At 45.6% G+C, this 25187-nt stretch overlaps 3 non-coding genes across 3 annotated transcripts; all 3 read left to right on the top strand.

Moving 5' to 3' along the window:
* The first annotated feature begins 862 nt into the window (after positions 1-862).
* On the top strand, positions 863-936 carry Trnat-ggu. The gene has a single exon. It is a non-coding gene; the product is annotated as a tRNA-Thr (tRNA).
* Positions 937-1296: 360 nt separating this feature from the next.
* Positions 1297-1370, top strand: Trnat-ggu. The gene has a single exon. It is a non-coding gene; the product is annotated as a tRNA-Thr (tRNA).
* Positions 1371-1730: 360 nt separating this feature from the next.
* On the top strand, positions 1731-1804 carry Trnat-ggu. The gene has a single exon. It is a non-coding gene; the product is annotated as a tRNA-Thr (tRNA).
* The last annotated feature ends 23383 nt before the right edge of the window (positions 1805-25187 follow it).

Here is a 25187-nt window from a genome sequence, read left to right as displayed (position 1 = left end):
CGTTTGAGCGTATTAAAGTTTTGTGATTCCTTTTGAGTTGTGAACGGCTTGGCCGTGCTTGGCTTAAACGTGCGTTAAATATTTTTTAAAGCATTTTTCTGGGTTGTGGGTCTAAACTGTCGTGCATGTGGCAAAAACATTGGCCCAATATATATATATATATATATACAGGCAAAGTAAGGCAAATATAAAAACAATGGACCGGGAAAAGTTAATAAGTGAAAGATGCGTACTGTTGGAGTTACTAATTCGAAGTTTATTACGACGTTTCGAGCGGGGACCGCTCTTCATCAGGTGATGATGATGATGAGCGGTCCCCGCTCGAAACGTCGTAATAAACTTCGAATTAGTAACTCCGACAGTACGCATCTTTCACTTATATATATATATATATATATATATATATATATATATAGAGAGAGAGAGAGAGAGAGAACGAAGAGGGGAGAAGGTGATTATTGAATTTATTGCATTAAAGTTAGGGAAAGGGAAAGGGAAAGAGAGCTGGCGAAAAATCGCCAGCTCTCTTTCCCTTTCCCTAACTTTAATGCAATAAATTCAATAATCACCTTCTCCCCTCTTCGTTCTCAATATTACTACGGCTGCACTTGTCAATCTTCACTCAATCCCATTATATATACGGTGCAGCCTGTCCCTATGGGGAGGAGTGGTTCCCTAGATATCCTGGAAGACGGGCCCTTTCCGACATTTGCAAGCTGAGATGACGTGCCACGTCACTGCCGCATGTCGGAAATACCGCGGGCCTTCAATCAGCAAAGGTTGTCGTCTACCCAGTTAAGCGAATTCGTAACTAAACAGTACACAGAGAGCTGGTCAGAAATTGAGTCCGCCGAAACCAGTGGCCAGGATGGTCTAATCGGTTAAGGCGTCGCCCCGGTCAGGCGAAGGTTGCGGGTTCAATCCCCGCTCCTGGCCCAATTTTTCGCCAGCTCTCTTTCCCTTTCCCTTTCCCTAACTTTAATGCAATAAATTCAATAATCACCTTCTCCCCTCTTCGTTCTCAATATTACTACGGCTGCACTTGTCAATCTTCACTCAATCCCATTATATATACGGTGCAGCCTGTCCCTATGGGGAGGAGTGGTTCCCTAGATATCCTGGAAGACGGGCCCTTTCCGACATTTGCAAGCTGAGATGACGTGCCACGTCACTGCCGCATGTCGGAAATAGCGCGGGCCTTAAATCAGCAACGGTTGTCGTCTACCCAGTTAAGCGAATTCGTAACTAAACAGTACACAGAGAGCTGGTCAGAAATTGAGTCCGCCGAAACCAGTGGCCAGGATGGTCTAATCGGTTAAGGCGTCGCCCCGGTCAGGCGAAGGTTGCGGGTTCAATCCCCGCTCCTGGCCCAATTTTTCGCCAGCTCTCTTTCCCTTTCCCTTTCCCTAACTTTAATGCAATAAATTCAATAATCACCTTCTCCCCTCTTCGTTCTCAATATTACTACGGCTGCACTTGTCAATCTTCACTCAATCCCATTATATATACGGTGCAGCCTGTCCCTATGGGGAGGAGTGGTTCCCTAGATATCCTGGAAGACGGGCCCTTTCCGACATTTGCAAGCTGAGATGACGTGCCACGTCACTGCCGCATGTCGGAAATAGCGCGGGCCTTAAATCAGCAACGGTTGTCGTCTACCCAGTTAAGCGAATTCGTAACTAAACAGTACACAGAGAGCTGGTCAGAAATTGAGTCCGCCGAAACCAGTGGCCAGGATGGTCTAATCGGTTAAGGCGTCGCCCCGGTCAGGCGAAGGTTGCGGGTTCAATCCCCGCTCCTGGCCCAATTTTTCGCCAGCTCCCTTTCCCTTTCCCTAACTTTAATGCAATAAATTCAATAATCACCTTCTCCCCTCTTCGTTCTCAATATTACTACGGCTGCACTTGTCAATCTTCACTCAATCCCATTATATATATATATATATATATATATGTGTGTATTTTTCTTATCGTAATGACTGCTAAAGCTTTGCCATATATTGGCCCCTATTGGCTAACAGTACCAATGATTTAAATGTTGCATTTCATACATTATAGGACTTTGGAGATAAATGTTACCGCAAATTTTTGTTCTTCACCGCCTTTTTAAGGGTTTATACTTCCTTCCGGCTTAAATTCAGGCACAGCCGACGCTACGAACTAATGGCACCAATCAAACAGCTTCAAAAGCGCAAGTCACTAGACCTTCCCTGCACATGATTTTTCCAGTGATGATAGAATACGTACAGTCGGGGGCAAAAGTCTCCAGGACGCGCGAGCTGCTACTGAAACGCATCGCTCTGCCATGGTGGTGCGAACGACCAGGAAACGATTATGGGACTTTGCCAAGTCACGAAGACAGGATGGCGACAAAGTGAACCTTAGATATGACACGTTGCTACTGAATAGCACAAAGTATGTCTATGATGACGAGACAAATCAAGTTGTACCGCACAGATGACTGCGTCAGCCTAATGGAGTAAATCTTTCTTTTCTTGTAATAAACTGCCGCAGTATTAAGAATAAAATTCATGAATTTTCTGCACTTGTAGATTTGGTAAAACCCTCTGTAATTCTTGGTACAGAATCCTGGTTAGAGGCAGACATCGGTGATAATGAAGTCTTTTCTGATGGTTACACATGCTATAGAAAAGATAGAAATGCTCATGGCGGTGGTGTGTTTATTTTGGTAGAGAATAGCATTTATTCTAGTGAAGTTTATGTTGGTACTGGAGCCTGTGAGACCATTTTTTGCCAATTAATATTTTCCAATAACAAGATACTTACAGCATGCAGATTTCATCGACCACCTGATTCTCCGGTCGACGCGATGACCCAGTTAATAGCAATGACAGAAGCAGTGCGAACGGATTGTGTCGTTATCGGAGGAGACTTTAATCTGCCTAATATGGTCTGGAGCGAGCGGTAGAGCTATCGCAACTGCAGGGTGATTGAATCAAGAAATGGCAAATTTGACAGATCTTTTTGCACTCCGACAAATGGTGATAGAACCAACACGGGGAAATATTATTTTAGATTTAGTAGTAATCAATCAGCCTCACCTGGTCCGCTCTACCCTGCTTGAGCCGCGCATTAGCGATCACAGTGCTGTGATCTGTCATATGAACGTAGAGCATATAAAAACAAGCAGAGGTGTAGCTAGGCGAGGGTACAATTTTGAGAAAGCTGACGTAAATAGGATAAACGAAGGGTTGAACGCGTATTACTCTGTGTTTGAAACGGAAGCAGAATACAAAGGAGCGTCTGAGCTATGGCTTTCGCTTAAAGACAAAATCTGTGAGCTCAGACAGCGCTTTGTTCCATCAAGGATACTCACAACAAGACAGGGTAAAAGTAAACCGTGGTTTACAAGGGCTTTGCGCAGTCTCACACAGAAACGACAAAGATTATATCGTAATTGTTGCATAACGCCGACACTTGCAAACTGTGAAAAATTAAAAAAAAGTAGCATATGAATTAAAAACAGCCATTTGCATAGCCAAAGATACGTTTAGTAATTCAATCGAGTCGCGACTAAAAGACAACCCGAAAGAATTTTGGAAACATGTAAAAAGAAATGGAAAGGATGTCGTAGACATTCCGCCGCTCACTTCCAGTGATGGCATTGTCCATGATGACATCGCTAAAGCAGAAACATTTAATCAGTACTTCAGTTCAGTTTTCACCACCGTAATACCAAGTGATGACGGGGATAGGCAGGCGATCCGAGAAGGGGTGGGTGATATGAATGATATCCTTATCAGTGAACGTGCAATTGAATCACTTTTGCAGGGGCTGAATACTTCTAAAGCAGGCGTTCCTGACGGTTTACCGAACCACATTTTTAAACACTGTGCGCGATCGCTATCACCTTTTCTAAAAATAGTTTTTATGAAATCACTGAACGAAGCTTGCCTCCCAGATGACTGGAAAAACGCTGCAGTCGTCCCAATTCACAAATCTGGTCTGCGTAATGACGTCGGAAATTACCGCCCGATATCGCTAACGTGTGTTGCGTGTAAAGTCCTAGAGCACATTTTGGATACGAGTATCGTAGAGCACGTGAATAGGTGTTGTTTATTCAATCCCCGTCAGCATGGTTTCAGGAGGGGACTATCCTGTGTAACACAACTAACTGAATTTACCCATGACCTGGCCTATGCTTTAGATAGGCGTCTCTCAATAGATTGTGTATTTTTAGATTTCAGGAAAGCTTTTGATACGGTACCGCACTCTTTACTAATTGCAAAACTGAATAACTGCAATATTAACCCGCAAGTGGTTTCCTGGGTCTCCGAGTATCTGAGACAACGAAGTCAGTTTGTTGTTGTAAATGGTTCACAGTCGTCCACTGTGCAAGTCACATCTGGTGTACCGCAGGGATCGGTCCTGGGGCCACTTCTCTTTTTGTTATACATTAATGATATCACCGAGGGAGTAGTGTCGCACATGAGACTTTTCGCGGATGACTGCGTTTTATATGGTGCTGTTGCTTCTGTTGAGAATGCTAATATTATACAGCGGGATCTTGATCGAATTAACCAGTGGTGCCTCAGATGGCGTATGCAGTTAAATTTAGGGAAAACTGTTTTTATGACATTCACAAGGAAAAAAAACCCGTGCGGTGGATCTTATGCCATAAATAACAATATTTTGTCAAGAGTGTTGGAATATAAATATCTGGGGGTAAATTACACGACTGACTTAAGATGGAACACACACGTTGATTTCGTGGTGGCCAAGGCTGGTAAAACATTAGGGTTCCTCCGTCGTAATGCTAGAAACTTCAATAACGATACTCGGGATTTGCTCTATAAAACATACGTCATGGAATACGCCTGTGTCGTCTGGGACCGGCCTACAGCACGTGACAAAATAAAACTAGAAAGACTGCAGAACTTAGCTGCTCGGTTTGTTACCGGGAACTATAGTATAGATTTCAGCGCAACACGCACAAAAGACGTTTTAAAATGGGAGCTCCTCGAAACTCGCAGAAGAAGACTTCGTTTGAAGTTGTTTCATAGCATTTATCATTCGACAGTTGGCATACAAAGAAGCATGTATATAATGCGGCCCCACTATCAATCGGAGCGCGTTGACCATAGTTTCAAGGTGAGAGAAATTTTGTTCAAAACAGAGGTATTTAGGATGTCCTTTTTACCAAGAACTGTGTACGAGTGGAATCGATTGCCCCCGTCTTTGGTTGGTGTACTGTCAAATGATTAATTTTTTTTTTCTGTTAGATTAAATCTAGTTTGAGTTCTTCCCTTGCGTGGTTTATAAGCTATGTTTATATGTGTTGTTTATAAGTTTCTATTTCCTTGTATGGTTTATAATTAAGGTTTATATGTTGTTTGAATGATTCATCTGCCGTGAAGCAGAGGTCAGACTGACATTGTACTTTGTTTTCTGTATGTATATCCTCTTCACTGTAATGCCTGATTTGGCGCTGTGGGTATAGGCAGCCGGCAACGGCCAGGCGGCGCCAGCAGGGTGAGATCGCACGGTTACACCCTATCTTGTTGTAACTTGGCAAACGGCGAACGATAAGCCCCGAATTGCGTGCCGAAGGCTTCGAAATGCGCACACAATATGTGTGCGCAGCGCACCCATATTGGAGCATGACGCAGCGAAAAGCCTGATACTTCTTCGGAGTTGAGGCGCGCTCCGGTGATACGCAGTCACGTTACGATTGGCCCGCCAGGGCCGTAGCTTCCGCTCTACTGGCACGTTACGCGATCACGGCTTCCTGGGATACCCAGTATTTCTTGCTTCAGACGCTAGGCTAAGCGGCGCCACCAGAGTAATAGCTCACATTTGAACAATGCAGCCGCCACTCACAGGGGTACCCAATCTTCCTTGCTTCAGTCGCTAGATGGCGCCAAACCAAACAGCACTGCAGGTTGCCTATTGCATAAATCAATAATCTGCTGGCGGGTCGCCTGGTTACTGTGCTAGCAAGCATGTGTGTTTTCCCGCTTTTCTGCGTCGCGGTGCCTATCTCGGAATCGGGCGCGTGGTACCGCCTCGGAGATAGCGCTTACTGACATGGTACCTAAGAAGCCAGGGGTCACGGCTGCTCAACAAAGCGATAAGCTCAGCTGGTTATAAAGCAAGATGCGCTGACACGGCGAAATGCAGCGCAATGCTGCGGGCGGTATCTCCAGTTTCGGAATTGTAGCAGACGCTCGTCAGCCGCAAGCGCTATCTCCGAGACGGCACCACGCGCCGGATTCCGAGTAGGCGCCGCGCCGCAGAAAAGCGGAAAACACACATGCTTGCAGGCACAGTAAGACGCGCATGCGCGTTTGTGTGATCTCGAAACCAGGCGACCCGCCGGCAGATGGCTGAGCAATCCGTTTCAGTCGCAGCTCGCGCGTCCTGGGGACTTTTGTCCCCGACTGTACATGGACATGACGACCAGCATGAGGGTGCACTTTGACGCTGTCTGACTGACTCCATCTGCTCGCAGCGTCGGCTGCGTTTGGAGTTAAAGGTGCCCCGAGGACGCTTCCGAGATCGCCTAAATATGCCGATAACTCACCCTGCTGGCTCTACGCATCCTAGAAATCCCAAAATCGCGACAATACGCGGCCAATTTCCCTGTTAAAAAAAAAAAAAGCAATCAAAGATCGCAAAACACCTACTTCATTTCCGGCAATGCGAAGAGCATGTTCCATAACCAGGACCACTGTCAGCCAATAGCGAGCGAAGGATCCTCGCGCTTCCGACCGGGGGAACCGAGGAGTGATATCTCGAATGCGCGAGGCTCTTTGCCCATACAGCCTGGACTTCGATGCAACTCAACAAGCGCTCTTCACTCGAGAGCTGACAATCAAACACATCACTCCCGTAAAAAAAAAAAAAAAATAGTGTTTTGTTTTTGAGACGATTGTTGGAGTGTTATGTTTCGTCTCCTTGGAAAAATTAACATTTTTTGACTACACTCATTTGCTTGTATCATTTAAAAAAGCATACACATTTTTGTAATAACAGCGTTAATTGCAATCTCAGCGAGATGCCGCCTTTTCATTGGTCACACGTCGTCCCGATGCCCGAAAAATGCTCGTCTCCATCGTCGGTGAAACAAAAAAATAATATTTTTTTTTGTCTGCAAAACATTGAAGTTTCTGCTGATCAAAACTGTGGTGGTGCGATATCTTTTATAAATGTATATTTCTTTCATTTTGCTCTTACGTGCTTCTAGTGCCATCTGTTCTATTGTTCCGTAAATTTTATTACCTCTATATATCTCCCATTTTTTTGTACGAGATCTGTGTAAATAATAAAGAATGTATGAAAAGTAAATGTGAGCTCCTTGCCTCCTACGCACTTGAGCAGCTCCTCTGAAGTTACGCTGCAGTGGTTTATGAAAAAAATATATAAAATAAAAGCCCCAGAAGACGAGAATGAAATCGATGAGAAATGAAATCAGGCAAGCAAGCAGGGGGGGGGGGGGGGGGGGGGGGGGGGAGCTGGGGACAACGGCGGCGAATTGGCCGCCTAGGACGCCTCAGGACAACTTGCGCCATCTAGGTGCAAGTATCGGCGGCCTGGCAGCAGTAGAGGCGGCGATTGTAACGCCTAGGTGCCTACATGTTTCCGCCGCTAGCGGAAACATGTAGGCACCTTAGTAACGCCCATGTTTTGAGGCGGCGGAAACAAGAACCTTACGCTTGAGCGCAGAAAGAGCGCCCCGAGGGAACATGGATGCTAACGGCTCTACCCGTCCTAGTTGCCGGTGTCGGTGATCAACATATTTGACATCGCCGTGACGTCACCCTACTTTTCTCTTTTTTTTCGCTCATCGGTCGCTCTTTTCTCGCTTCTTCGCTCGCTCGGGCGCCCGGAGCGCGTTGCAACAGCCAAGGCTACGGCTGCGCCGGCCTAGGGTGCCTGCAGCGGAGCGGGGGAAACATAGGCACCCTACGCCGGCCTGGTGGCACTACATCGTACAAAAGGATCACGGCGTGTTTCGCTGCATCTATGATGAGAGAAGCATCCACGGAGAAGCTTCGGGCGCAGTCGAAACATGTTGCTTCATAAATATGTACACTTCCAATGAGTCTGCAAGTGGTAGTTTCTTTATTTCTTTATTTGTTTATGGAAAAATGCGACAGGAATGTCATACAAGAAAGAAAGATGGATCAGACAATGGCATGCAGACTGTCTGACGTACAAGCAGCGTGGCTGAATACTTTCCTGAATCCCGGCAGAAATAAAACAGCAATCTGACCGAGGTTTTTTGCGAAAGAGGCGACATATGTGACCGGGCTTGGATGCAGGCCAAGAAGATAGACAAGAATTCCGTGCTTCCTCGGGCGTTGCCAGTCCGTGCCTCGTTAGTCTGGCACATGAAAACTGGCAGAAAGTAATCTTTTATACTCGTTAAATTAAGGTAAATATAGTTTTCAAAGGAGACAGTCAATTCGTGCGGTATTTTGACTCGCAAAATATCGATGGAGGTGATTAAAAAAAAAGCGGATTATCCACATGTAGGCTGCGGTGTGTCTTTTAATCAACTTTCATAAGAAACAAATCTATTCTTTCATAACGTAATCGCCCAACCCTTTAATGCGCTTTGATTCTTTTTTTTTCTTTTTTCTTGGCGAGGAGAGGGGGAATAAAGAAAAAAGAAACGGACATATGCCTGTTTTAGAAGAAGAGACATCTCTTCTATGAAAACCCAACCTGTCGCAATGGCATATGCCTTTTTTTATGCCTCCATTTAGATGATGAACTTTTCTCTTTTCTCTCTAAAAAGGTGTGAATGTTAGTGGAAGGCAATGAGATCAAAGGCCAACTTTTTGTCAGAAATGAAAAAAAAAGAAAAAAAGAATCTACTTTTGTGCCGAGTATTTTCCTCTTCCGAGATTTCGAGCCACTCTGCAGCTCGTGGTCCCTATTAAAGGCTCCGAAGCCGCTGCTAAAATTGGCCCTTTGTCAGAGTTTGAAGCCATTATAAATCAAGAGTGCCAATTGATAATAATAAAACAGCAGTTTAAAGTAAACTTTGTTTGATGTAAAGATGTAAGTATAGTCTTGTTCTGCGGAAGTTTAGGCAGCAGAAAGTATAGCCCGTCCCAAGGGGACTCTGATCTCGTCACGCTGACGCTCCCCATATCCAGGAAGCTAACTAAATCCAGTAACGCATTTTCCTTGTCAAACTAAAAAAAGAAGGAAAAAAAAAAAGCGCATAGCAAGTGACGGGCAAAGAACACCGTTCAGGTTCGTTAGCGCGTTCCGCGCTTTATTACCTTTTCTCTGCGACTCGACAGGTTTCTCGTTTAATTAAGGGAGAAGCGAACGCGAAACACGCCTGGATTCGAGCATATACTTCCTCGACCTTTCCCGCCTCCGCGGACGCATCCCCCGGTATGCAGACGGCGAACACGTCCGCGCGAAATGATTGCATCAGTCAGTTTGATCGGGAGAACAGCGCGCTCTCCGATGGGGGGCGTGGGCCCATTTGCGCGACAATTTACACAGCGTTCGTTTGGCGGTCTAGTACTTTCGGACCCCCAAGGCATCGTTGACCCTAAATGTGTTTAAAGCCTCGATCGCATAGCTTATATATCATTAAAAAAAAAAAAAAAAAACAGTCTGCAAACACAATTTGGGGTGTGCTTCTTCCTTGAACGGCGTTCCTGTCGCATTTCTCGTAGAGAAACTGTCCGCCGACATCTTTTATGCATGCATATGTGTACAAGCGTTTCGCACGTGCATGAGGCCTGGCCGCAGATAATTTCGTTATCATGTCTGTTGCTAACACCCTCTTTTTGTTGTGTGATGTATGAACACGTGACGCCACGAGAGGGTGCCACAAATATCCTCGAAAAGTCGTCGCATGCCCGCGGAATTTTGAACGGAACTTATATCGCGAGAAATTTGACTCCAGACAAAGACATTACGAAAGCGTGTTACAGAAATCCTCGGTTTGGTCGTTAAGGTATCTGCCGGCAAATTTAGAGGACATTGATCACGTGACGTTTCGTGAAAACGCCTTAAACTTCATCGACGCAAACATTGCAAAATCTTTTGAAGATTTTTTGTTTGCTTTTTTGTTTATTTAGAATATATATTTGTTGCGGATCCCACGGAAACTCAAATTGATCGTCAGTATTATGCGCGATCTTTCAAATTCACGGCCCGTTCGAAGTTTTCTCCGCCCAAACAGACAAACTTTATCTTTAAAACGGAAATTCAGCTACTATGTTTCCTTCAAGCATAAAAAGATGTCAACAAACCCTTAAGCCACAGCAGAAACGACGTGCTTTGGTTTCGCTGCGAAACCCGATTTACAGATTTTCCGAGTTTCGTCTTTTTTATGAGATAAACTAGGCGCTAGACCGACCGATTGGACTAGAAAAACGACATTCTCAGCACATTAAACACTGGATTAAAAAAAAAAAAAGAGATTCGGATCATTTCTTGGATTTGGCAACGCCACCGTTGGCGTCCAGATTCTAACGCGTTTTAAATGTCCCTTCGGCGAGTCATTTAAACTCCTTGCAGAACAAATTTTATTCCAACATCCCTATAACGCTTTGCTGAAACTTGGCGATTTTATCGTCTCTTACGAGAAAGTTATTCGGAGCCTGCACTTTCTAGATTGCTTTAGATCGATGTTTTTGTTGTTGTTGGCGTAATGCGCTCCGTTGAACGGTTGATGGATCAAGTGAAAGTCAAAATCGATCGTTTCTTTTTTCTAATGGTAGAGACCTAAATAAATTTAAAAAAAAACGCGAAAGAAAAGGTGTGCAAACACATCTTTTGCGTGCCATTTTGTGCCGTGAAAGCCCTCCTTATGTAAACAAACAGTTGACACGAATCGACAAGATGCTTTAGAGATTCGCGCTTTGAGTATGCCGGCTGCATTACGACCCCCTGCGAAAAATATGCGACTACGGCTCGCTATGGTAATCGAGGGTGGTACTGTAGTGGAACGTCGGAAGCTTTGAGAAATAACGGTCTTTTCACCTGTTCTTGTGAACTACCTTCACATTACCCATACGCCACATTACCAGTGCCTTGCACTAGCCGCAAAAATGTACCCCAAAAAGTTAGGATTGTTTGTTTGTCTTTTTAGCAAAAAAAAAAAAAAGATTACGCGTCGCGGGTTGCTCGTTGAAAGCCCAAAGGTAGCGCTAGCGGTCAAAATTAGATGCCAAAATTTCAGAACTAACCGTTGCCTTATTAAAAACTGACACCTTTTTTTTTCTTAAATTTTGAATGGGAAAAAGGCGGTTGGCGTTGCACTCGAATACATAACGGCGCGAATTACCAATTACACACTTCCACTAATTTTTTTTTTCTCAAAAAGTCGCTTATAAATATCTAATAGGATAATGGTTAGTGTTAAAACTTTAGAATCTGACTCTGACCGCCAACGTCACGCTCGAATGAAGACTGAGCGTTCGGCAAATATCTAGTTTATTTTTATTATACTGGCGGTAATCCCTCCACTCATTGAGCTAATCATAATATCTGGAACGTCGCACAGATCTCGATGTGGCGGTAATTTACCGCTGCATCGGTGTCTGTGCCACGTTGCAGTGCGGTTTTCGTTTGGACGCCAGCTGTTCTTCGGTGGACGTCAGAGAACATGTCGGACAATCCTTTGGCCCATTGGAGCTTTGATGCACAAGGCTGAGGACACGCTACGGTGCGTGCTCTTCATTTTCCTCGTCGCTGCGGTGGACGACGACATTGAGGCATTGCTAGACCCGAACATTTGGCCGGAGGGCTGCCGGTTCAGGCAATGAATTCCAAGGCCGGCTGACGGAAAGCCGCGTGTATGATGAGTGTGAACATATAGAGCAGGGGTGGCCAAGCTGCGGCTCTTTCCGTGTTAAAGTGCGGCTCGCAACCCGCTCCCCTACCCCCCGCCCCCCCCCCCCCCCCCCCCACCCGCACACACAGACACTTCCCCGCCTCCCTCCCGGTCCCACGAGCACTTCACCAAAAAGAGAAATGGGACGCGTTTTAAATCGAAAGAAGGTTGCGGTTGGGTAGACTAGTGCTACTACTATTTTATGTACAGGTGAATTGCTTTTGACTCGTATAGATTGAAAGTAGTTTGAGTGTTTATTGCTCTAGACAAAAGTTTGGCCTCTCCCCCCTCCCGCTCCCCACCCCAGCCCCTGCGCCTCTTAGAAGTTTCGTGGTTTTGTTTGCGGCTCTCAGGCCGGGTCAGCCTGGCCACCCCTGACATAGAGTGATGCTCCAACCTCATGGATATCTACTACCAAAACGCATGGCGGACAGCGAACGAAAGCACCGTGCTTCTTTTCAAACGTTTGTTCTTCTTTCCACTGCATTACATGTATCAACGAAACATAACTGGGATCCGAAATCGCAAGCGCGGATTTTTTTCCGCCCTGATTTAAGGCATATCGAAGAGGTCGGGAATATAAGAACACATAAAAGTGTGAAGGTGGTGGCGGATTGATACTCGTGAAAGAAAATATGGTGACTTATAGGGAGGCCCGATTTGGAGGTTTCTGACGAATCAGTTTGGATTGAAATTCAGACTAGCGAAGCTAAGAATATATTTATTGGGAATTTTGACATACCTTCTCAAACAGACCCTGCTTCTTTCTCGGCTAATTTGCATAAGTATATAAATGTCCTTATCCTACGTAACTTTATTATGTTATGAATTGACCTGCAAAACAATCTTATAAACTCCTCGAACTCATTTTTGATACAAAAAACCAAGACCTCCTGAGCATGGTATAACTCCTGGGACTTTCCCAGCCTAACCATATTAAGAACTGCACAGGAAACATTCTGGATCTTTGTCTTACAGATGCTGAAATGCTCGAATTAGACCATATAGAGGCCTCGTTTGTGCCCTTCGATATCTATCACCCCGCATTTCGTATAAACATGCGGTTGGCACTACCAAAACCTTCATCATCGGCACGGGAACAGTTCTGCTATTGCCGAGGAGATTGTCAATTTATACAACTTCTGTGCAGAAGCTCATTGAACCGCCATTTAAGAGCTTTATGACGTTAATGATCATGTTTGCGCAATGACCGATCTGTTTAAAGACGGCATGGAGAAGTATATACCTAAAAAAAAGGCCTCACAACAAAAGTGTTTTCGTGGTTCTCAGCAGAGCTGATGAAGCGCCTAAAAAGGGAGGATTACGCTCACAGAATGTATACTTAAAAGGGATGTTTTCTTGGTACGAGGAGTTTAGTCTTTAACGAAACACATCAAGGCTCTGCTCCAGCTGAATAGGCGCAGGCAGGCGGACAATGTGGAGGCTACTCTCTGGTGGAATCCGATGGAAGTTTGGCGCTACGTAAGTGGACAAAAAGTATTCTGGACAAATAGAGAAGTCCAGAATAACGGCAATTCAAATCAAAAGATTTATTACAGCTCCAGCGAATATTTCTAAAACGTTGGCGGTCATTTTAGTTAGGTTTACAAATGCTACCGTAAGCAGGATTGTCCTGACGAAGGCGGTATCACACTCGATGTTTTCTGAGGGGTTGATATTACGGTGTCAGATGTCCTGGTTGCCATAAAGAAGCTGAGTAATTCAATGACGGTGGGTCCTAACAACATTCATAATCCCATTGTTAGAACTTACGCGTAGCTGTTCGCACCTACGCCGGAAACTATCTTTAATAGGTCAGGAAGGTTGGTATGTTTCCTTTGTTATGGAAAACAACTAACGTTGTACCGGTTTATATATCTGTGAAAACATCGGAGGCCTCGAACCACTTACCTGTGTCGTTCTTTTGCGTGTTTTCGAAGGTTTTTGAAGCTTTGGTGCACTTATATATGTCTTACTTCTTTAGAAACATCATTGCCGCACGTCAGCACTTCTTCATGCGGGTCGGTCCAAATAACCATTTTAACGTGTTTTATGAATATCGCTGTACCCATTGTAAGCAAGCACAGTCAGCTTGATGTAATTTTTTTTTGACCTGAGCAAAGCATTTGATTTAGCAGATTATAATCTTTTCTTCAACATATTACAATGAATGCAAGTGAGAAGATCAATGCTTGCTTGGTCTTCTTGTTACATAAAGGGCCGCCAGAATAGAGTTTGAACTGTGTGCACCCTTCTTCATATCACAACACTTTTGGTATACCCCAGGGCACATTTCTGTGACCCCTATAGTTCACAGTATTTTTCAATGACATACACGCGTGCTTTTCTTACTCATCTGTTCTTCAGTTTGCCGATGACATAAAGGTATTGCAAAAGATCCAGTCAGAGGCAGACAGCGAAGAGCTGCAGTAAAATTTTGACAGAATTGGAGACTGGTCAATAATTTAGAGCTCAATAGAACAAAGACGAAAGTTGTCAACTATAGTCTCAAAAACGGGGCAAATTATGTTAATTCGAGATGTGGGTGTTTACTTCGACTCAAATTTAAAGTTTCGCTTTCATGTAGCGACAAAATTTGTTACTGCTATGAAAACGCTAGGAGTGATCAGCCGTATAACGAGTGAATATTTGCAGCCTTTTGTATTCATCACACTCTTAAAACATTTTGCCGATTCCACTTGGAATATGCATCTGTAGTGTGGAACGAGTTGGATGGATCAAATGAAGCTTTACTTGACCGAGTTCAAAAGAAATTCGCTTCCATTCTTAATTACCCCTACACGTAAAACGAGCCATACAGTTATTTCAGTGTCTGTAGCCACTACAACATCGAATCTTTGTATCTCCACAGGATCTCTGCTGACTTTTTATTTCTCTTCAAATGTTTACACGGCAAGATTGATCCTCCTGAGATTCTATAATCTATTTCGTTTCCTATGCCACAATACAGCACTGCGTCTGTAGTAGCGCATTTTATCCCCCTGCGGCAAATATGTTGGACCCTGTCACCACGCATGCCAGTGAAATACGACAGCATTTCACGAGTCTTCGCGCGTCATTAAGGCTATTGTAACGCAGTTGATGGTTTTCTTGATTTTTTGTTGTCACTGTTCTTTTTGGAGCAAATTGGTGAATGTACTTCTGGGGACTAATTGGATGTGCATTTATCTGCATTAATGTCTGTCTTCACTTATTTTTCGTTATGTTCTTCGTGTCGCTTTTTATTCCTTTTTACGCCTTGATTTCCCTCTCTTATTTATATTCTTTGTCTGAGTGTTTTGCTCGTGTCTCAACAAAAAGGCCACTGGGTGTTCTTGAACACGCAATAATATAAAAATCTACAAGGGAATAGTAACGCCAGAGGATTACACCGAGCTACAGGAAGATGCATGTTACTTCTTCGGGTGGTGCTTAGAAAATTATCTTTGTTTAAACCGTTCTAAAACGAAAGTTATAATTTTTTCTAGCAAGACGGATAATACATCTTGTTTATATGATATCCACGGCAAAATCTTGCCGCGCATCGATGATATGAAAAACCTCGGTGTCATGTTGGACTCAAACCTCAGATTCCATAGCCATGTAACCAAGGTGGTCAACTGGACTCTCAGCACTTTGGGTGCAGAATGTCGTGTAACGAAAGAGCTTAAAACCCGTCTGCGTTTCTCACATTGTACTGTTCTAGCGAGGTCACAGCTGGAGTACACCTCGGTCGAGTGGAATGGATTTTTCCAAACATATTCTTTGGGGATCGCGCGAGTTCGAAAGTTTATTTCTAATATGAAGCGTCGCTATCTTAAGGAGGATGTACCTCAAAAGAATTGCAAAGATGGACTAAACTTTTTAAATTTCTTAGCCTACACCGGCGTCGGGAGAAAGCAGATTTGCTGTTTTGTTTAAGGTTATGCACGGCCTAGTTGATTCACCATACCTCTTGTCTAGTAAGTTTTAGGGTTCCACGCGTACCTACACGTCTTCAGGCATATTTGTATATTTCTCGAGATTTTAATCAACCAGTCCCATTTCTCGGGTTGGCTGAATGTTATAATCGTCACTCGGAAGCACTTGATATATTTTACTTGTGCTATGAGGCTTACAATCAATTTATTATAAACCTGTTCATGTTTGAGCAGGACTGAAAAGTGCTGAACGTCTGACTATGTAAATTTATTGTTTTTACAATATGTGTGCGCTGCTGATGTCTCGCTGCTTCGTATTTACTTTGCACGCTTCAACTTTCCTTCAAACACATGACTCCGACCAAAAGAATTCCTAACTTTGTTACCCCTCTGCATTTGTTGGGTCTTGTGAAAAACAGTGTTTTTGTGTTTTTTTTTTATTAGTTAGTAGTTTGAAGCGTGCCAACCAAGACAGCGAGGTTGTTCCTTTACACTCTAATAAACACGAATTGATTGATTATTATTATTATTATTATTATACGACGACGACGACGACGCGACAACACGAATTGCTCGTATTTTTGCGGCTCCAAATTTGCTTTTCATTTATCGTCTACTTAGTTTCTCCGATGACCTCAAGGTAAGGGATCACTTCTCGAAAGTCCTACCTCCCTGCAAGTACCCTCCGCTCAATATTTCACCGAGGACTTGGCTACAGCGGTGGGTCACCATCATTCCACTTGGCAAGTCTCAACCACCAGTGCATTTGTTCTCATGGGTGAAGCTGGAACCCTTCACTTGCTGTGCATTTTCTTTTATATCTATCTCTACTGACTACCTTCTTGCGAATCTTCTTTGTCGTCTTCATCTTAATATTATGACCGAGCCTGAAACATGCGGCATTTGCTCTGAACCTGTGCCATTGGACGGCAGGGACATAAAGTGTGCTGACTGTTTTCACCTGTGTCATTTGGGAGAGAGGTGTCTAGCATCGCCGACGGCACCTTTAAAGACATGAGCACTACCAATCCCGAGGAGTGGCAATGCCTCTCATATCGTGGAGGTGTAGCGAAATCTGATGTACGCATCGACCCTCTTTCTTCTCAAGCTGAACCCATTGTATTTTTGGCGCAGCTAGAAACGGTGAACCATAAACTCAATCTTCTGCAATCTTGGAAGGACACCAGGACTCCGTTGACTCACTCAACGAACTGCACCCCAAAATAAATGCCTTACTGCCGATAAAGCAGGCCGTCGAAACTATGCGCGACAGGATGACCGAGATGCAAGAGCCCCTGAACTTCGTGTTGTCTCAGTACGATTCACTTATAGCTTCAGAAAAAGCTCAATAGAAGATCATCAAGGGGACTCCAAACTGAAAACACTGCCTTGCGGTCAATGGTATTCGACCAAACACTTGAGATCCAGCATCTGAAAGCCGTCCAGAATGACTCTGATCAAGCTAGTCACCAGTGTAACATGGAAATTCACGGACTACCCTTTGCTCATCGAGAAAACCTTGGAGGCCAATTCGGTGGTTTAGGTGGGCATGTAGAAATGGAGGACCTCCAGCCATGACATGTTGACGTTGTGCATCGCCTTCCCACAAGTGCGCTGAATTGCGTGTCGTGGCAGCTTGGGCTATCTCATAAGAGAAGATTCACAGCATAAACTATACTTCAACGACAATCTCACAGACGACAACTAAAAACTCTTTGGATGGCGAGAACCAGAGGGAAAGAAAAAGGATTGAAATGTGTGGACTCCTCATGTTCATATTTTTGTGACAAAACGTAGGCTCTTCTATACTCCTATTCACTAACGTTGCTCCTTTGTAGAAAATTATGTAGATCTTATAGCCACTTTTTTCAACTTTGCGAACCTATTCTTCTACTAAAAATTACTTCCAGTCAAGTTCGGGTACTTCCTTTACTCTTTTAACGTTAATATCAGAAGTTTGCGCATGCACTGGGATGAGTTTAGACTAGCCGCAGATGGCGTACTTCCGATCGCTGACGTGTTTGCTCTCACAAAAATTAATATTCGCGATGCCGAGGTCGACATGTTTTCGCTACTTGAATTCAACAGCTTTTATTATACTCGGGACAAAAAGCGCAGAGGTGGTATCGCAATTTTCTTTAAAGACGCCGTGTCTTATTCAGAGATAACAATTTCACATAAAAAAAAAGAAAGACGACGGACAAAAAAGGGGACAAATCACAAGACGTCTCAAGATACTTGTGTGTTGTCCCCTTTTAGAGCGCAGCTCTTAGGGGCCCGTTTCCGGCTTAAGCGGCGTCGCCGTCGCCGTCGCCGTCGCCGTCGCCGTCGCCGTAACCGCGCGGTGCATCATGGGAAATGTCCCATAATGCACCGCGCGAGCCCCCCACCGGGGTCACGTGACCTTGTGGGGGGCACGTGACCCCCCGAGGTCACGTGACCCCCCGAAGTCACGTGACTCCCCTGAGGTCACGTGACCCCCCGAGGTCACGTGACCCCCGCCGATGTCGCGTGACCTCCCGATGACGTCATCGTCACTGATAACGTCACCGGCATCCACATCGTCATCGTCATCATCACTGATGACGTCACCGGCATACACATCGTCATCGTCATCATCACTGATGACGTCACCGGCATCCACATCGTCATCATCACTGATGACGTCACCGGCATCCGCATCGTCATCGTCATCATCACTGATGACGTCATCATCACTGATGACGTCATCAGTGACGTCACTGATGTCGTCACCGGCATCCACATCGTCATCGTCATCATCACTGATGACGTCACCGGCATCCACATCGTCATCGTCATCATCACTGATGACGTCACCGGCATCCACATCGTCATCGTCATCATCACTGATGACGTCACCGGCATACACATCGTCATCGTCATCATCACTGATGACGTCACCGGCATCCGCATCGTCATCATCACTCATGACGCCATCAGTGATGATGACGATGCGGATGCCGTCAGTGACGTCATCACTCATGACGTCAATAGTGATGACGTCATCAGTGACGTCACTGATGTCGTCACCGGCATCCGCATCGTCATCGTCATCATCACTGATGACGTCATCAGCGACGTCACTGATGACGTCACCGACATTCGCATCGTCATCGTCATCACTGGTGAAGTCATCAGTGACGTCACTAATGACGTCATCGGTACCCGCATCGTCATCGTCACTGATGACGTCATCAGTGACGTCAGTGAAGACATCGTCGGCATTGGGGGTCACGTGACCCCCCAAGGTCACGTGACCCCCCCTGGTTAGTTTAACCCCCCCCAGTGCCCTTCCCTCCTCCTCCTCAAGAGCTGCGCTCTAATTCGGCGTTACAGGGAGTTGTAAGCGGCTTTCACTTTTTTCGTCCGTCATCTCCGGTTTTTCAAAAATATGTCACATCAGCCAGCTCGCCTGCCTACTCACTCCGTTTTTTAAGAATTTCATTTCTTTCTTGTGAATCACTGGCACTTCGTGTCATTACTTATGTTTATGACCTCTACTTGCTTCCTTTTTATAGACCGCCTTCTGGAAGTGTTCCTTGTTTTCTCTCTGAGCTGAGCAACTGTATATAATCTTTGCCGAGTAACGCAACCCTCTGCATCACAGGAGACATCAACTTTGATCTTCTAAATCTCTCTGAATTACTAGTTTGCGAGTATTTTATCTCAGTGGTTGACTACGGAGTTCAACCCTACGTTCTCCCAACTACTAGAGAAGAATTTCTAGGTGACAAACTTGTAAGCTCATCGATATATCACTATAACTTGAAGATATTATCGTCAGCAATTAAATTGACAATTATAAAACAAAAATTATCAGATCACTATTTTGCAGCGTGTCAAATGAAATTTCCAAAAAAGGTTTCTCTGGAGAGAAATACAAATATCCGTCGAATTGGAAATTGTTGACAATAAGATTTTTGATAAATATGTCTCCGGTTACAACTGGGTTACATTTCAGTGATGTGTAAGCCATTCAGAAATTAATATTTCGTTTGTTCAGTTGTTTCGACAGTTTTATAATGCATCCACAAGATAATTTTCCTAGAACAAAGAAATGCAAACATACATTGAAATACCACCGACATACTATCCGCCATTAATCTAAAAGAAGTAGCCTAGAAAAGTTGCCATCATTCACCTCACAATCAAAGCCTTCAAAAAGGACTTCGAATTATTCGCAACAAAGTAACTGCCCTTATTCGCTCGGCTAAGCGCATTTACTTCCAGAGACAGTTCTCGGAATCTTGGAATAATCCCACTACAACTTGGTCATTAATTAACAAACTGCGAGGTCTCTCTCCAGGCATTAAAAAGTTACTTCTTTTTTATATTTTAGTTTCAGAGCTGGCACGAAAAAAAAATATACATGGGGAGTGAAAAAAACGCCGCTGACCTTGTTTCAAGTTCCCAACAGGCAGCTAAAGCGGGCAGTGATTTTATTGTACTATTAAAGGGTGGATTGTGGGCACCCAGCCCAGATTTTTATGAGAGGTTGCGACGGTGTGCGTGCGGCAAGAAGTAGGTCCATTGTTAGGAGGTTCCGATGTAAGATTTAAAGCATCGTTTAATGATCACAAACAGCCCCCCCCCCCCCCTTTCAACCACCAGTTCACCCATACTACCCTGATACGTGAGTCTGTTTAAGGCCTTGATTAACGCCATTTATATTACGCACTCAGTATGATTACACCGCTTACTGGAACTAAGTAACGAAATAGACTTCCTCGTTAGTTTATCGAGAAATAAAGCAGTAGTGAGTTGACTCGTTGTCCTAAAATGGCAACTTATTACGGAGGTGAGCAAAACTGGGCCAATTGGTACAAATTCGTTATGCCCGAGTCCCACTAGAGCGACAATCAGAGACAGCCGACACCGACAAGCCTAAAACACGTGCCGTACTCAGGTGGGGGTAACATTGGCAGGTTTGTAGTCTTTCCGTGCTCGTAAAGCAAGCACGAGGGGTTGGAAGCCCGCCAAAAATACCTTCGCGCGCTTCCTAAACGTGTTCAAAGGTTTTCGGCGTCCTTTCGCTTGTGTTTGTCGCTTCAGTGGGACTCGTCTCTTATCAGAGTGCACACAAAACAGCGACAAACAAAGGCACGTTCGACATACGAGCGCTCGCTCGCAGCTGATCGCTTATTTTTAACGTTACGTCAAAGGGGAGGTAGCACCCCCAACCCAGATCGCTCATGCCTATAACAATCTTCACCATAACGGAAGGGGCGGAAAGCTCCTCTAGTTTATGAAGCTATACCTGACGGGGGAAAGCCCCAGTTCTGTATCTAAACTAAATACCGTTATTACTACCCTCTAGTGCTTCCGGAGATTACTTTTGTGCTCGTTATTCGTTATTGTTTTTGTTAGGTAAGGATTCATAACAAGCCACCATTTTCATGTGGTTTTATATTAGCTATTTATTTTACGTTCCTCAGCATATCTCTCAATTTTCACACTTTGTTTCATTTGTGACGCAGCCATTAGTCGAGTCTTGAATTCGCAAGGAGAAAATGACGACCGGCGAATAATATGCAATGTCGTTTCCGACGAGCGTGTTGCTTCTTAATTAATGATGAGGCAGTTGTTTTCTTCTATAAAGCTGAAGTCGTTATCGTTAGGAGACTTGCTTGCTTTCTGGCGATGACCCGTGAAGGACTCTTCGGGGATAATTTCAGCAAAGAGTTGTCATTGCACCCAACGCCTGGTCGCGGGGCGTTGAACGCGCACCCCATCGTTCGTTGCCCGCGAATGCCGAGCAGACCCGCGTGATTAGAAGGCGCAAGGCTAGCAGCTCCGGTCCTAACAGTGGAAACTAACACCAAAAAATGGTCGGAAGCGTGAATAAGCAAAGTAAAGCGGAAACTTTTTTGAAAGGTCAGAAAACTCGGAATTGTGAAGAGGTGGAGAATTGCGCTGGGCAAGTTTTCACAGCCCAAAATGGCGACAGATTTCTAGCTGCTAGAGGTTGCGAGAGTCGCGCAAGTTGCATCAGCAGCAGCAGCGAAATTGCGCCGGCCAGAAACCTTTGCTCGGGAAGGTGTATGCCAACGAGCTCGAATTACACTCCTTGGCAGGTTATGTACGTCCGGTGAATAGATTCGTCTTCGCTGTCGTCCCACGGCGTTAAAACGAAGCTCCTGATTAATGGCTGTCGTCCGATTCCCTCCGGAGGAAACTTGAAATGACTTCGGGCGAGCTTAGACTCCACGCCTAAACCCTTTATTGAACATTCCAATCTCGCTGAAAATCCCAAGACCAAACTTCGTGTAGACGACAGCGAACAATGTGTCTGACGTCAGGAAGAAAATTAATGAAGCCGAGGCGCGGTAATTGAACCTTAAGAAGATGGACGCGGTTCACCGGACTCTTGTCGTGGTTTCTCCGTGGAAGAGATATCCATCATGGGGTTTCGCGCTGGATCATGTCAGCGCGAGGGTTCCCGGCTCGACAAATACTAAATTTCGTTCGCTCCTAAACCGACAGTGCTCGTCTGTCTATCTTCACGTGATACCGCTCCCACCCACGCCCACGCACAGAAAGCGGGGTCAGGTGACGAAAGCGAGGCGGCTGATTGGACCGCCGAGTACGTAGCATTCGCCGCTCTGTCAGCTTAGGGGTGAGCGAAGTGCAGGTTACGCATTCGGATCGTGCCAGTCGCGTAAAAATGGCCCGAATTTAAGCGTCCGTAATTTGCCCGAAGGAGCCTTAAATCACACAGAAGCTGCTGTCTGCGGACACGTTTCATAACCTGGGCTAAACCGGGCGATTCATCACGCCCAGATTAGTGGCCTGCGCGCCGTGGAGGCAGTTTAATCCCCGCTTTTGGAGACGTACATGCGCAATCGCGGCTGTTACAAAGACGGCGTTTCGCGATGGACGAACGACATAGCGTGCGTAGGTGGCGTTTCAAAATTTTGCTCGCGAATCACCACACTCTTGTTTGAACAAGATTTTGTAGTCGTTTCATTGTTTATTTTAATTATCTCCGAGTAGGTTAGTTTTATTATTTTAGACTTGTTTAATTTTTTCGCTTTCTATATTTTTACTTTGTTTTTATTATAATGTTTTATTATTCTTTTATATATGCTTTAGCTACAACTCCCGCTCAAAACCTTCCGATAGTTCTAGTTGGAATTATTAGAGGGTAGAGGAAAAGATAACTGCCTTTGTCTCCACAGCACTCATCAAACGTGTAAGAACTTATAACGCGGAACGCTGGCGTTCGGCGTTGGGCTTTCGGATTCGAACGCTTTCGTCAAGTGTAATGAAAACAAAAACAGAGCATAGCCTCCTATATAGTGAAAAAAGCCTGGCAGATCGCCACGGGAAGCGTCCGCCGAAATGGAAAAGGTGGAGCGGCAGACAACGGATGATAGGAGAGCCACATGACCGGCGCCCCGCTGTGGCTGTACGCCGAAACACATTTCTCCCGTGCGAACAAGTGTGTTTCGGATCCTCGCCGCTGCAAAAGCTGTGCGCTGACGTTCAGGTTCCCCGAAAAAGTATCTGTGATGTTCTCTGCTACCAGATCCTCGCGCTCCAAATCTGCGACCGCGATATGGCTCCGTCGTCGAACTGCCAGGCTTCGTGAGCATATAGACCAACACGCGGCTTTGACGTCACACCTCTGCGGTGGCGCTGTTGTCGCTACTGCGCATGCGCAGAAGCTTCACCTCACACGCATCTGGTTTCTGCGCTTGCGCAGTGCCCACACCTGGTGTGGGCAAACGCGGGCGTGTTTGTAAACAGTGCGTTGGTCTATAGGAGTCTATGGTCAGAGCTTTGTCTCCCCTGCACACTTCGAGCGCGTCAGAACGCGGAATGCTGGCGTCTGGGTCTCACACTTAAACGCGTTCGACGAATGCAGCGTAGACAAAAGCAGCGAGGTTTAGGTCCACCAAATAGTCGTTCCAACCAGAACTTGGCGTTCTGACGTCCCCGCGCTCTCTCATTTCCTCCTCCCCCTCAATTTTTTGGCGCATTGCTCAGTCATTTCATTTTCGAATGCCGACAGAATCGAACGCGGAAAAGAACGCTCGTAAGGACAGGCCACAACGGCCTTCGCTGGCCGCAGTTTATGTGCGAGGACTATCGTATAATTCTGCCTTCCCTACCCTCTGAGTCTGTCACCCTACACTCCGTTTCCGCACTGTGACGTTACCGACCGGCCGAATCCAATCAACAACTTTCGTAAAGAATTTCAACGACTCAATGACCAGGGGGACGTGGCGTCTTTTTGCGCATATCAAATGAATCACGCGTGGCTGGTCACCTTCCTGCCAACGACACCGAGGGACCGGCTCGTCGCGTCCCGGAACTCACCCTCTAAGTCAATCTATGTAACTTCATAGACCGGAGAAACTCAGGAGTTCGCCTGAAATCTCGCTGAGTCTCGTTCCGCGCGCCAGACGACACTGTCCGCAGAGCACTGGAGTCGTGCACGAAAGTACACGAAGTCACCACGTGGCGCCAGTGGCTGTCCCAAGCTTTTCCAGGGAGTGCGGTCAACGACAAGGCTGGTTCGGTTCACCCTAAAAGACGACGCTACCAAGAAGAGCGTACCTCGCAAGCCCCGGTTTTTCGGTGGCACCGTCGTCGTCCTGGTGCCCGGCAGCTCCCCACTGTGTGTCCAGTGCAAGAACACAGGTGAGAGAAGAAAAGTCTGCCGCGTCCCCGCTGCAAGGACTGCCATCGATACGGACACACCAAGGCGGACTGCTTCCGATCCTACGCAGCTGCAACCGCCGGTTCATTTCCCGACGGGAAGATCGATCTACTGATGGACGAGCGGGAAAGCAAAGCAAGCTGGACCCGTGAACGCCCCTGAAAACACCCTCGTTGTGGCACCAGAGACTCGCGGTACGCCAGCAGCCGAGGAAGTCTCCAGAGGTCGAAATCCCTTCGGACGCTTCTTCATTTTCGTATTGCCGCAGCTCTATTTCTTTTTTACTATTACCAGAATGATTTGTATTATTCTTTTTCCGTCGCCCATATCCGATATGTCTACCAGGTGGCTCGAGACAAGAGTAAACAAAGATGTGTACAGAACACCCCGAAGCCAAGACGGACGCGTGTGTCTCTTTTCGGCCTCTCTTGTCGAGCTTCAGCGTCTTGCCGCCAGGGGCGGGTCGATGCAGTCGGTACATGAGTACGCTTAGAGTATCGGAACTCGGTTTCCTAATCCTCTAATAGACGCCGCCATCTTGGTGCTTAAAGCAGAGCGGGCGCAACTGTCCATCGTCACAATAAAAAAAATGCGACTTCCTCAGCTTCAAACACGGAAGCTCTGCTGATATCGTTTTTTCTCTGTCGCGAACTCTTCTAACTTGACTGGAGGACGAAAAAATTCTTTATATGATTCAGACAAACGCTTCCGATAACTGGCAACCCCAAGTTTAAGCACCAAGCTGTCGG

This window comes from Ixodes scapularis, unplaced genomic scaffold, assembly GCF_016920785.2.
Source record: "Ixodes scapularis isolate PalLabHiFi unplaced genomic scaffold, ASM1692078v2 PGA_scaffold13__105_contigs__length_92229423, whole genome shotgun sequence".
Taxonomy (NCBI): Eukaryota; Metazoa; Arthropoda; class Arachnida; order Ixodida; family Ixodidae; genus Ixodes; species Ixodes scapularis.
Note: the sequence above shows the minus strand (reverse complement) of the source record. Positions and strands in the feature narration are given on the sequence as shown.